We start from the raw sequence: 14,473 nt of genomic DNA on the forward strand, positions 1-14,473 counted from the left end.
GTTTCTGTTGCTAAGACTTTTTCTTTCTCTCTGTTGAAAACCCTTTAGCGGTGGGAAGGAATTGGCCCTTTGTCCTCTGAAAAATATTTTCTGGAGATGTCTATCATCCCTGCAATTGGGCTGCAACGTTCTGTCTTTTTTTCAGTGTGAGTGATTGTCATTGATTTTTCTTTCCTGCCTGGTGCTGCGCTCTGAGTGACTGGAAGAAATCTCAGCTCTCAAAGGCCACCCAGTCACTTCTGGAGACTGAATTTCTGAGTGGTCAAGTCAGATGTGCCAGGTAATTAAGAATCTTCATTGTTTAGTAAAAGGAGAGATTTCCCTAGCTCAGGATCAAAGGACAAGAAAATCTGGAGAAGACATTGAGGAAAAAATGGTGGGTTTTTTATACCATTAAATCTTACCATTTTACAAAACGCCTTCCTTTATTTTGGTTCCAGCTCCTCTGTGAATGAGCGCTTGCATCCCAATTTACCCTACACTATGACATCCACCACATGGTTTGCTTTTGCAGGTAGATTTCCTGTTTAATTACGCCTCAGAACATCCGAATTTTTCTGCTGTTTCAATGAGTTTCCTTGTGTGCTAATTAGATTTAGACCTTTGGCACAATCAATAGATTCCCATCTCGGTTCTGGCCAAGCCAGTCATGACCAGTAATTTACAGCTCTAGCTGTTCTGAAATCAATACAGATTTGCTCTTCATTGAGAGCACTGTAAAACAAGGGTGACAGCAGGCCTACTAAACAGTTGACATGAAAGCAGATCCCATGCTGGTATTGGAGAGGGGCCAGAACAATTAGATAGACGCTGCTGCAGAAGCAGTGAATGGAATGAAGCAGATTGCTCCAGCTGAATGAGCAACAAGTTTAGGAGCTGACAAGGTGTAAAGTTTTTATCCTTTCTTCAGGCAGGATATATATAATGCAGGTCAGGCTGGCCAAAATCCTTTAATGTACAAGAATGCAGGTCCTATTGGTTTGATGAAATCCACATGGGGCAGACCTCAGATTCACGCACAGTGAGATGTGATCACCCTTTTCTGGAACAGAGAGCTGGCGCTCATGAAAATGATAGGGCTTGTAATTATATGTTTACTTTTGGTACATTATTCAGCTAATGCATATCTGAGATGTACAGAATTCCAGGCAATATGGGGTACCTGGTAAACAAGGATGACAAAGGTAGAACTAGAGCTATGTGAAAGTTTATTAGTGTGAGATACTGTTTTCTTTAATAAGTGCCTCCTATTTAAAAAGCACTATGATGTCAAGGACCGTGAAAGGACCTAGTATAATCCATCTTCCTTCCATTCTCCTCTTTTATCACCTTCCTCTGGAAGTAAAACTCACAGAGCCAGGCATCTTATTAAATTGACAAAAGCCCTGCAGTAATGGGATTCTGATAAATTCTTTTTGGTCCAGGAGTCTCTTTTCATTCCCCAGGATCTGTTACTGCAGAGAATTAAAAGCAGGGGATAAGAAGCATTGGTTAGAATGTGACTGGATGTCCCCAATTGTATTCTTAGGATCCACCAACTTGGGCTATGTTGGAAATAAGCCAGGACACTCTGGATGCAGGTGAAAACAAGCGGAGGATTTATTATACATCAGCTGATGGAGTGACACGCAGGGGTTACCCTGGTGAACACTGGTTAATTAACACTATACAATAGATTATATAGTCAGCAGGTGGACGGAGGAAAAATGATTTGATAGGTCTAGCAGCAAGACGAAATGAGCACATAAGCCAATAGAACTACTAAAGATTACATAATATCTCCGCCCATTGCAAAGTAACAGCTCGTTAATTAATATACAGGTGGTTATTGTTCAAATGCCAAAACATGTCAGCAAAACAGTAATAACATTTTAGTCTGCATAGATGATGTTGCTATAGCAGGCGGGTATGGCCTTGAGTTGGTGCAGCACTTGGTTCTCAGGCTTATTATCTAGGAGTGAAGCAAGACAGTTTAAGCAAATTTTATGAATGTTATCTTAAGCAAAATGTGTTACGTTACCAACTGAGACCCAGTTCGAGTGTTTTAGAACGTGGTTGCTATGGTGCCCAGGGTCTTTTACTGTCTGCAGTTCTTATCCTGACTGTGGTGTTCCCAGGCCTTAATCCTAGAATGGAGTTATGCTGTTTAGAGGCCTACTAGCACATTTAGGGCTGCCTCAGTTTACCCTACAGTTCCCTCCTTTTGACCTTAGGGTTCTCTAACCCGCCAGGTCAAATACAGTAATTTCAGGGTGTTCATTCTACGCTGGAAGCGACGGCACAATATCAGTACTAGTATGAATGTTATGATTGAAACTTCTCACATAATTTGGCAAAACACTACCTAAATCCACTCCCAGGGTATTTCTTTGCTGGTGAAGGCGCTGCCCATGATTTAGGTTTGACCTCTACTGCCTGGTCGAGTGCCTCAGAGGTAGGTGTTTGGCATGGTCCACGGTGTTTCCCTATCTGTGTGTACCTCAGACGGCCGGCTTCGATATATCTTTGAGCATTGGCCACCAACTCCTTGATCTTTGCCTGCAGGGCCAGTAAACCCTCCTCTTGGTACTTACTTCCGCTGTGCCACTCAAGATCTCATGTTAAGTTACCCATCACTCCTGAAGTGCGATAGAGCCGCATTTCATCAACGGTCAGGATCGCCCGGTGGGGGACTGTTATGCACACAGACAGATATGTAGAGGGGCAAGATGGAGTGATCTGTCTGGGTAGTCAAACACCAGTAGGTACCGTTTATTTGGACCAGCTCGATGTTTGTTTTTCTGTGAGAATCACATTAAACCTAGGCAGATTCGTCATGATGTTAAATGGGCAGGTACATAAAATTTTTATCAAAGTGGGTGCAATAATCCCTGGATACAGGGAGGTTTTTACACCTTCAGAATAAGCAATGCTCTCTACTCTATCTATATGCTCTTGCTTTGGTACAGGCAGGGAGGTTACCATTCTGATCATTGTGAGTGAGGAACCCCTAGAGGGGCCAAAACAAACGGTTATACTATGGCCTGTCTAGATGAGCCTTTGGGTCCTCAATAATTCTCTACTTCCCCACTCTCATGGATAGGCACAGGGAAGATGGGGACTTACCACTTCTATAAGGGCTGGGTGGTAGTGGCTAAAGCTTACCCTGTTCTTCAATACTGGCCTTTTAATTTCTTTAATTTAGTTTGATTAATTAACAATTTAATTAGTCTCTGGTTCAAATATCTGGTTAGGTTTAGTGAAGTGGACACAGAGCTGGACAGATCCTTCAAACTATTTAGGTTCACTTGATTAGCTTGGCTGGTGTTTAGGCCTTTACAAGCACTGGATATTACTGCATCTACCAGCCTGGACATAAGTGCTACTGACAGAGTTTCCAGGCCCAAACCAATCTGCGATGGTATCTGCTAAGCCCCGTCATTGCCTAATTAGGCACTTGCCAATTCGATTAGCCAGTCTAGCACACAGCTGGTCTATACCAGTGTGGAACATCACCGAGGTAAGGACCAGTGACAGTTGTCTTAGTTCTGGGCCGGGTCTGTTCAGGGAATGATGCACAATTGGGAGGCTCTATTTTGTCCTCAAGGACTTGGTTAATAAAACTTAAATGAGGGCAATTTAGCAATGGCCTTTGTTTAACAAGTGACAGCCATGCCTTAGGGGTTACCTTTGTTTGGGCTTTAAGTGGTAAGCCCCAGTGGGAGTTAGTAGGTTTAACTTCAGTGGCCTGATGTTAGTGTTTAGTTTCTTTCCCACAATATTCCATACAAACTTTAACTCAGAGGACTGTGTATTCTTTGTCCTCGTAGTGTTCATGTTGTTACAATAAACAAAATAATTGTGTGTGAATGAGGGGAGGCCTAAGGTCGTGTATTCCCCATTGCTATTAGTGTGTATTTGTTCTATGTATGTGACTTGAAGGACGTTACATTGACTAGAGTCACTGTTTCTCTTATAGGACTAAGCATGGTTCACAGATGTTTAATTGTTAATAGGAACTCATGCAATTCCATAATTCTTGAGGCCTTTTAAGGCATCAGGCAGCAGTGAGTAGCAGGGCAAGTAGCTGTTATTGCAATGGTGAGGTTACTAGTTTCCTCATTGTTGTGGGCATCTTTACTTAAATATGCTGATGTCTCACTTGCCTGTGTTGTTACTTATAGATTTCTTATTATCTCTGGCTAAACCACTTTTATGGTTGGTGTGCAAATTTGCAGAAGCTAAATATTTTATTTATGTAGCCATTAAAGCAAAACCAGTCTGGTGGGGGAGAGGGCTGGTACCCGTCTCCCATCCTCCTGTTCATGTGATGCGCTCCTTGCTTCCTTCCAGTTCTTTTTTTGTTCACCTGTGGAGACATTGTTAACATTCTTCTAGCCTAAATAATTACTAAACTATTATCCTTTTACTGAATTTTAAAGTTGACAATTGATTAAGTTTAGAGTTGCCAATTGATTGGGCCCAATTATTAATTTTGTTGGTTTAAATCCATGCTTCTACTTAAATTATCCTTTCATTAAATTATCCTTTCATTAAAACAATTTCCTATACACAACAACATTTGCAATATGTATTACAATTAAGACACATAAGACAAACTTGGACAGAACACAAACTTATTATGTCATGACACAGAACTATGGTTTTTTGTTGTTTGTTTTTCTTCAGCTGGCACCAGCGCTTTCTGATGATCTGAAAGACAAGAAAACATTTCTACCCACATTGGGGTAGTGCATTATATTTAGAATACCTTTTCTTTACAGATGTTCTTTCCTAATTTTTATTATCTTGTTGTTACCTAATGGTATGCTTTGTTTTGCACACTAGCTTCAGAGGGTTTGAGTAAATTACTTCATTGTTCAATTATTAAGTTGAAGATGACATGCTGCAGTTTCCCTCTTGTACTGCAGTTCAGGCTCTTTTTTCCTTTAATGCGTGAAGCTTCAAATAATTTGCTGCCACAGAAACTTTTTCATAGAACAAGGCACTTGCTAGTTACTATTTTAGCAAGCAAAAGGTTTTCTTTTCCTGAAAAGAATCATATACAATGTTACAGGCTTACTTATGAGGGACAGTGCTCCCCCCTTTCTAGAACAGACAGGCAGTTTGCAGACACAACTTTGGATTTGAAAGCAAGCTAAAAGTGCTATCAACTCAGCCTTGAACAGAGACAGTGAAGTTTCAGGGCTTGGATTCTTAAAACAATGGTTTGTTTTCTTAAAGAGTAAATTTAACCTTAAGGATTGAATGTATAGATTTCATTCTTCTATACAGTTAACCAGTTAAGTATCAATCAAATTTCTTATTTACTTTCTACTATGCCCATAGGACTCTAAACTCTTTGCCTTTTCCTTTCACATGCTTTTTTTTTTTTTTTTTTTTTTTTTTTCTCTTCTTTCTTATGGTCTATCTTGATTCCTGCTAAATGACCTTTCCTAATGACACAAGTTTATCCAATATTAATTTGGTAAGGAGAGCGGGCTTTCCAATTAGCCCCACACCTCCTTATTCTTTTCAATATGTAAACTGTATTATTGCAGTTAGCTATTATTAATTTTAAACTTCTTAGTATAGGGTTTTTATAATATCCATGCTGCAGCAGTTGATCTATGCTGCTGATTCTGGGGTGGATCACTTGCTCATGCTCTGTAAGGAGATTTATGTTGCAGAATGTGTCCCCTTGTTAGGGCAGATTTAGCTTCTGGTGATTACATCTTTAAATTTAATTTCTACCAGTTGCCTTTAAGGTGGCTTTTAGGTTACTTCCTCCCACGCCCTCAAGCTAATTATAACAGCGTGTGAGGGAAGGGTTTTAACTGGTTTTTTTTTTTTTTTTTTCCTCTGGACGGCCTCTGCTCGTGCGTTGTGAAACATCCTTGAATTGCCTGCGATTCCAGCCGGAGAGGCTGTAGTTATCTATTTGCTAACAAGGCCTTGAGAATCTCCTGAAGTTGGTTGGCAGACTTTCCTACTCTTGTATTGTGTTCTGTGTAAATGTTTCGAACTAAAATGCCTAGGGTTAATATGGCTTGATGGTCGGCAGGCATTCTTTCCTTGAGAATTTGGAGGAATACTTCCCATCAGCTGTTAAGTTTATTTGCTTTGAATCGGGCAAAGTTGTTACTAAAGCCCGTTTTTTCATTGGGAAGAGCTGATCTTTTTTAGTTATCTTTCATGCCTGCTCTCTAGCTATAACGATGTATAGCTCATATGGGTCTGGGCATAGAGAGGAGTAAAGGGGTAATGTGTCAAATTCCCCCTCTAAGCTTGGGAGAGGCAGCACAGTTGATATGGGTGCGCCAGCTGAGAAATCCTTTCCTCTCACTCCTCGTGCATTCTTTTGGCACAGAGGCACTGCTGCTTGTAAGTTACATTTCTTACCATAGGGAGGATTTCTTTTTGCTTTTCTGAGCTTCAATTTTATCCTTCAGGGCTTTAATTTCTTTTCTGTTAATCTGTTAAATGCTTACAGGTCCTTGGACCATGATGCACATACATATAGTGGGTGCTTTTCTGCAGTATGCTTAGACTAATCCCCATTCATTTTAGTTATTCAGGGGAGTATTTTGTCCACTCCTTGTTTGTTCAGTGGCTTATAAGAAACTAAATCTACACACTCCAAAGAAGGGGTCTGCTGCGTCTAGAGTGTCAGACTTTATTAGCAGCTTATGAAATAAGGGGAGTCGTCACTCCCTCACATATCCGCTCGGCCTCAAGGTTCGGCTGACCTCCCCTTGCATTTAAGACCTTGTCAGCGGCATTCACTCCTCATACATCAATTTGCATTCATTCAGATGAGTGATTATAAATGTGGTTTTTAACATACTATCAGTAGGAGAAATAGGATTATCTCTAGCAGGAAAAGGAGCACTCCTTGGGATTGAACAAATAATGACAGGGTATGACATACAAACACACAACACGTGGTCCGGAGAACGCAGAGGTTCAGCAGATCACACTTTCCAGCTGTAACAGCTACAGCTCACCGTCCGTCCTTTCCCAGTCCCTCCGGACAGGCGCTGGGTTCTTTCTCTTCCAGTCCTAGACTTGGGTGCTTTGGCTCCCAATCCGGCTGGGCTTAACTTCTAGCTCGGGCTCGGGCACCTTGCTCTCGACCCGGCTAACTTCCAGCTCGGGCTCGGGCACCTTGCTCTCGACCCGGCTGACTTACTTCCAGCTCAGGCTCGGGCACTTTGCTCTCGACCTGGCTGACTTATGGAGGCTGCGCGCGGCTTTCCTCCCTGCTTCTTCTTTTTGGTACCTCCTCGGGGAGTCCACACACGACTTAACTGTCCCTCTTTAGCTTCGTCTTTCAGACGTACTCTTAGGGATCAGCCTTTTTCCCCGAACTTCCATGTGTGGGCTTATGCCGTACGGTCTTTTCTTCTTGTAGTGTCTCTTGGTACTTTCACAATTACTGGCGGGGATTTGCACTATGCGAGAGTGTGTACGTTAAGTGCCTGTTGGGGGGCGTCCGCCAGGTCTTACAATGTTACGTGCAATGAGAGAGTGGATCACCAGTTCGTGCTGCCTGCCGCCTTGCGTACTCGGCCAATCCCGAGCTTAACGTACGGCTCAATCACTCCCTGGTGATTTATCCAGTCTCTCCGTAACGAGCCCTTAGTTCTAACAGTACACAACCCTCTTGTGCTCGTCCCCAGTGGGGGGGTTAGATGTTCCTCCCTCCCTCTTTCAGGCCTGCCTCATATACTTGGTTCACCTTCATCCAGGTATCTCATGCCTCAATGGGAACGGAACCAGGATGTGTCTGAAGGAAACCAGAGACGTCAACCCCTAGAACTAATGAGGTGGTAAATTAAATATACTCACCTCTCTTGGGTTTCAGTCTCCAGCTCCCGATCAGCTCACAAGCCTGAATCCCGGACGAGCCCCCAAACTGTTGGAAATAAGCCAGGACACTCTGGATGCAGGTGAAAACAAGCGGAGGATTTATTATACATCAGCTGATGGAGTGACACGCAGGGGTTACCCTGGTGAACACTGGTTAATTAACACTATACAATAGATTATATAGTCAGCAGGTGGACGGAGGAAAAATGATTTGATAGGTCTAGCAGCAAGACGAAATGAGCACATAAGCCAATAGAACTACTAAAGATTACATAATATCTCCGCCCATTGCAAAGTAACAGCTCGTTAATTAATATACAGGTGGTTATTGTTCAAATGCCAAAACATGTCAGCAAAACAGTAATAACATTTTAGTCTGCATAGATGATGTTGCTATAGCAGGCGGGTATGGCCTTGAGTTGGTGCAGCACTTGGTTCTCAGGCTTATTATCTAGGAGTGAAGCAAGACAGTTTAAGCAAATTTTATGAATGTTATCTTAAGCAAAATGTGTTACGTTACCAACTGAGACCCAGTTCGAGTGTTTTAGAACGTGGTTGCTATGGTGCCCAGGGTCTTTTACTGTCTGCAGTTCTTATCCTGACTGTGGTGTTCCCAGGCCTTAATCCTAGAATGGAGTTATGCTGTTTAGAGGCCTACTAGCACATTTAGGGCTGCCTCAGTTTACCCTACAGGCTATGATCTTTCACCCAGAGCAATTTGCAGGACTGGCATTTAAAAGTCTATGACGGTGACTTTAAATGCAATTCTTGTTCTTCCTAGCTCCCTTAAATCTTGTCTTGGGGTGTCATTTTTTCACTAGTCCAAATAAAATAAAAATAAATAAAATGGAGTCCAATCAGTCAATGACAGATTGCAACTAATCTCCCAATATTACTGTTATGTCCTCTGCAGGAGTTAAAAATCTTGCCATTGCTCTTGGTCACTGGTAAAACCAAGTGCTCAGGTAATCAATCCACTTACTAAATGCCAGCTAGTACTCACCTTTGGCCAGGCCTTGAGATGCAGGCAAGCAGAATTAAAGCCATCTCACAACATCTGAATAAACCAGAACATGAAATATTCAATTCTTTGTGGTTCACATGTGTGGTGGAGAACATTCTATTGTGGGATCGTCATTCCTCTGTCTCTGAATCTCTCTCATTTGGTTTTAGATGTTTTTTAAATATAACAGCATTTTGTTCTGTATTTCACCATTTTCAGTAAACACATTCTCTCTCCTCCCATAATGCCACCCTGCTTTTCACACAGAATCCATGGAGATAAATCTGGCTCTCAGTGTTTCCTATAGATATAAACCAGTCACCCTGAGGACTTCACCTTCACTACCCCAAAAGATAAAACAAATGAGGTTCATGCCATGCAATTATTCTCCTTACGCAGAATTCCATTTGCCCCTGGGGACTAGTGTTTCCTTCAGTGAGCAACACTAAATGAAGGTGAGTCTTTATCCCTCATCTCCCCACTCTAGTGGCTGGTCCATATGTGTGAGGTAGCAGCTTAGTCATTTATCTCAAACCATTGAGGCTCAGGTTTTGGTGCTGAAATGCTGCTGAGAGGACCCAAGCAGGATAAGTTACACTGGTCAGATGCTGATGGATGTTCTTTAGCCCATCTTCTCTCGCTCCTTTCAGGCCTGCAGTGAATGATGTTCATGGCGCTGAATGTTATTGAGCTTTAGAAAAATGAAGCTCATCTGGGTATGGGTGAGACACCCAAACCCCTCAATTCTAACTACTAAGGGGGTTACACAAACATCCTGATTCTGTTATAGGGAGTCTGCTTCATGAAAGAATATCACATGAGGTCCTATATGTAAGTCAGGGTCATGCTGATCACCAGTATTGTCTCTAGACATGTTTCACCGCCATGCCAGGGGTTATGTACCTCTGCTGAAAATGTGTTTTAAAGTTTGCATCAGGGTAGAGTCCACAGATTTTGCTATCAGATGGAAGATATTTATTCACCTCTCTCAGCATGTAAAATAAGCATTGTAAGCTAACACACAGACTGCATAGCTATGTGCAAAGTCAACTGGGCAATGTGAAATCAGCCAGGCAGTTGCATACAGGAGAGTAAGCCAAAAGGATTATTCTAATGTGGGTGCAATAAAACGTCTTTACATAGGTCTTTAGCCTGTTATGTTTAGTCTCTGGAAGAGGTGTTACAATTTTGGTTTCGATTCCTTTTACTTCCATTACCCTTACTCCCAGTTGCTTGAATCTTTGATCACAAATGTTTTGTTTTCACGCGGAATATGTCTGAGTGTTGTGATAGTGAGCATAGGGAGTTGGTGTGTGCATTGTTCCTGTGGGAAAGCAGACCTAGTAGTGCAATGACTGTTCAAAGGAAAAAGGGCTGGACACTACAGGGAACTCTTCATAAGGGCCTGGGGCACACCTAATGTTAACCTGGCTAATAGACTAGTGGCATCAGGGAGCTGACAACCAGCCAAACATAAGCAAGTTACCCTGTGGTAGAATACACGGCTATACTCACAGCCCATGCATGACCTTAATCATCTGTGTAGCAAATATCCCATGTGCAGTATCATTTCAAAGCTAATAACTAATTGGCCAATGATATCATGATAAAGTGTGTGTAACAACATAGTATGTAAAGTTATGATTATAAGCGGAAATCACATCTGAAATTAACCAGACAGGTCTGGAAAGTGGGTAAACCTATTTCTCAAAGATAAAGGAGAAGCTGGCCCCTCTAGCCAGGTGTCATTAAAGCCAAGAGGCCCATCACCTATTCTCTGGCAAAGAAAGGGGACAAAGACAAACAGATCTGCATCTTAGCAAACAACTTAGCAAACTGTCCATAATGCCATTCCATGTCTCCTTTTGCTCAGCTGAGTAGGATTTTATGGGGCATGTGGTTGAACCATAATATTGAGGAGGAGCAAACACCCCAAGGCATCTCTCTCTCCATCCAATTTCTTTGCACCCGAGGAAACAAAAGAAACAGCTGTTTGACTGTGCCCGATCTGAAAAGTTTGGCCACTAATGCTACAAAGTTAAACTTCTTTGGGTCAAGACTCTCTGGTACTGCTACATGTGGGTCAGGGTCTACAACCTGGGGGCCAGGAACCCATTTGGGGCCCGGAGCAAAGCCCAGTAGCAGGCACCGGCAACAGGATCAGTGGCCGTGAAGGAAGCCTAGGAGCTGGGGCTGGCAGCCAAGAGGGGATCCCATCTGGGAAAACCTAGAGGCCAGTAGCAGAAGGCTGAAATTGGTCTCCACAGCTCTGGCAAACTCCTTTGTTCAGGGCCAGACAAGTCCTGAGGGTGCCAGTCCAGGGAGCTATAGGAGCTGTGGTAAGGACTCTACTTTCAGCCACGTATACTTTGTTCAGCTAGGCACTAGGAAGCATTTTAACTATTTTTCTGGTAACCATTTCTATATTTTATGTCTCATTACTTGTACTCAACATTTATTAGTGGTTAAGTAAACTTGTTTTATTCTTTAATTTAAACTAATCCAGTGTGTTTAAGTTAAATTATCTGGACAGCTCCATTTAAAGGGGCAAATTGTTGTGTATGTTTCCTGTTAAGGGGCACTAGCCCTCATCTCTCTTGAGTGGGAGGGGGCTGGGCAGTGCTAAATAAAGGGTTGAAGAAAAAAATCCAGGACAAGGAGTGTTTTGTAGTCACTCTGCAGTACAGCCAAGGCTGTTGAGAGCCAGAATGTAACCCGAGGGTGGTGGCAAGCTGTAATTACTCTCACATGTTGAGTGTGCAGCTTGCATGCTGGTAGGTTGTGTGAGAGCAGGCCAGGTGAGCGCTACACGTGTGTAAGGCACCTAAGGGAGCAGAATGGAGGTGACACATCTGATCTGGTCTGATCTGTTCCCTGGAATGGCACAGTCCCTCCAGAAGAAAAAGGGTTACAAGGCGACTCACAGTTCTGAGCACCCTAAGAATGGCCACCTTGGGTCCACTTTGGGCAGCTGGACTCTTGTGCTTACTGGACGAGAAGGTTGGACATGCCACAAAATGCACAACTCTCCCCCCCCCCCCCCCCGGCCGCTTGTAGAGATGAGAGATCTGGCAGATATTTTCAGTGCTTCCCCTGGGTTGTGGTTTATGGGCAAGTTGATGGGCTCTCTGATGGCTTGAACAAAGGATTCCTTATGAGCAGCTGAGCACTGAGCAGTGTGGTTATGTGTTGCTTCCAGGTGCCAAAAGCCAGATCATAGAATCCTAGAATCCTAGGACTGGAAGAGACTTCAGGAGGTCATCAAGTCCAACCCTCTGCTGAAAGCAGGACCAATCTATTCAGTGCTTTGCCAATCTGTTGATGTGCTGAGAGAGTGATTCTCACCAACAGGGGTGTAACTTCCACAGGGTCCCTGAGCTACTCAACTATCTCGTGACAGCTTACAAGCCTTCCATTGGCATCTATTTATTTGTTAACTACTCATGACAGATTACTGACAGATACGTTAGATGTAAGCATTGGAGCAGAGCTAATGCTGTAGAAGAGGAAGATGTGCACAGATACAAATAGGGTGTGTCTAGACTGGCAAGATTTTGCGCAAAAGCGGCTGCTTTTGAGCAAAAACTTGCCAGCTGTCTACACTGGCTGCTTGATTTTGCGCAAAAGCACTGACGATCTACTGTCCGAAATCAGTGCTTCTTTGACATGCCCGTTCGGGAAAAAGCCCTCTTGCGGAAATGTTTTTGCGCAAAAGGGCCAGTGTAGACAGGCAGCTAAGACGTTTTGCCAAAAAGCAGGCTAAACGGAAAAAACCCCTAGTGGACGCTCGGAGGCTCCGTAGCCACAATCAGCTCTCGGACTTCCTGGTAACCCGAGCCTCCTTAAAGCAGACGCAGGCTGCTGAGGTCACAAGGCAGGAGCCCTCTGGCCACAGCTCTGCCACGTGGCCCCTGCCGTCCAGCAGACACCCCCCCAAGCACGATGGCAGCTCCAGGTGGGGATCAGCCACCTGCACCCCCAGCACAGGAGGCCCCCCAGGGCCAGAAAAAAAAGGACCCCATCCTGGTCCTTGGGGGAGCTGGAAGCCCTCCTGGATCTCTGGCAGGAGGAGGAGGCCCTGCATGAGACCCGCTCCTGGAGCCGGAACGCGGAGATCTTTTCCCACATGGCCCAGGTGCTCGCCCAGCAGGGCCATCCAGCCCAGACCCTGGAGCAAGTCTGCGCTAAGGTAAAAGAACTGCGCCTGGGCTACGTCCGGGCCAGCAAGGGCCAGGGGGCAGGAGCCAACACCTGCCCCCATTACCAATGGCCCCACACTATCCTGGGCCAGCCAGCACCAGAGGCACCGGATGTCCCCGTGGACAGCAGCATGCGCCCCCATCACCAGGACCACCAAGCCGGGGGAAAGAGACAGCAGTGCGTCGGAGAACGAGGCCAGCACTGCCACCCTGCAGGCCCCCTCTGGCAGCCCCTATGTCTCCTGCACATCCTCGGAGGCCGGGGAAGGATCCACCAGTGAGTGTTACACTTTGCACTCACAAGGGCAGGGAGCGGGGGGAGCCAGGTGCCCGGAGGCGGGAGGGGGACAGCATGTCACTCAGGCCGCGTGAGCTGCACGCTGTGTAGCATTAGGCAGGAAGCAGCATGTGCAACCACGTGCAGCTTGGTGACCAAGCGGGATGTGGCCATGGCAGGCAGCTGCAGGGCACGCCTGGGACCGTGCTGCTCACACACATCCGGCAGGACCAGGGGGAAGGGTGGATGCCGGCTGGAACAGGCCAGGGCCCCAGGGACTCAGCCCAGAGCCCGCACCTCCGCAAGGATGCAGCACACAGAACGACAACACTGTCCCATGCCTGGCTGTGAGGCACAGCCAGCTGCTCCTGGGAAAACCGCAGCGTCACGGTCCTGTAACCGTGGACCCCCACTGAGCCCCTCGCCTGCTCCCGGTGCCTTGGCAGCCTCCCCGAGGGAAGTCCCCTCTGCGGCCACACATGTCCCTGGGCTACCGTGTGTGAGGGCTAACGGGAGGGGCGGGGCGAGGGGGCTCAGGCCAGCCCTAGGGCTGCCTGAGTTTTGCTGCAAGGATGGGACACTCCCCAGTCACCCCTGGTTCTGTCTAGGAGACATCCCATGCAATGGGGATCTGAGAGCCCAGACCACGTCTGCCAGATGTGCTCCCAGGCACTGTGTGGGGATTCATTTCGCTCCCTGTCAAACACCAATGATTAGCCCAAAGTCTCACAGCCTCCACCAGCAGGGAGTTCCACAAGTGAATGCAACACAAGTGCTCTTCCACCCTCCACGGGGCCAGGACACAGACCGGTGGTTACAATACATGGAGGAGGACCCTACTCCAGGGATGCTCCTGTATGCAAACAAACAACATGGGGGGCAGAGGAGTAACCGAGTGGGCCCAAGCCACACTACTGTGGTGTCACCTGGCTCATGGGTGGAGGGCATGAGGGGTGGGGACAGTGGCCGGGCTGCCTGACTGACCCATCCTTTCTTCTCTTCCCTGCAGTGGGACCAAGCACAAGCCAAGGACCCTCAAGTCCTTCAGCAGCAGCGGCAGCAGCAGCACCACCAGCCACCCAACCACCGAGACAGCGGCTCCGCCACCAGGACCAGCTCCTACGGTGCCACGTGCAGGCTGTT

The 14,473-nt window shown here is 45.6% G+C and overlaps 1 long non-coding RNA gene across 1 annotated transcript; it reads right to left on the bottom strand.

Annotated features, from left to right (window-relative positions):
* Positions 1–1,575: 1,575 nt before the first annotated feature.
* On the bottom strand, positions 1,576–8,531 carry LOC149520724 (uncharacterized). The gene is made up of 2 exons (XR_016348349.1): positions 7,831–8,531; positions 1,576–5,028 (listed from the first exon to the last, which is right to left on the bottom strand). It is a non-coding gene; the product is annotated as an uncharacterized LOC149520724 (long non-coding RNA).
* Positions 8,532–14,473: the final 5,942 nt, after the last annotated feature.

Source organism: Pelodiscus sinensis, chromosome Z (genome assembly GCF_052426305.1).
Source record: "Pelodiscus sinensis isolate ZL-2025 chromosome Z, ASM5242630v1, whole genome shotgun sequence".
In the NCBI taxonomy this organism is placed as follows: Eukaryota; Metazoa; Chordata; order Testudines; family Trionychidae; genus Pelodiscus; species Pelodiscus sinensis.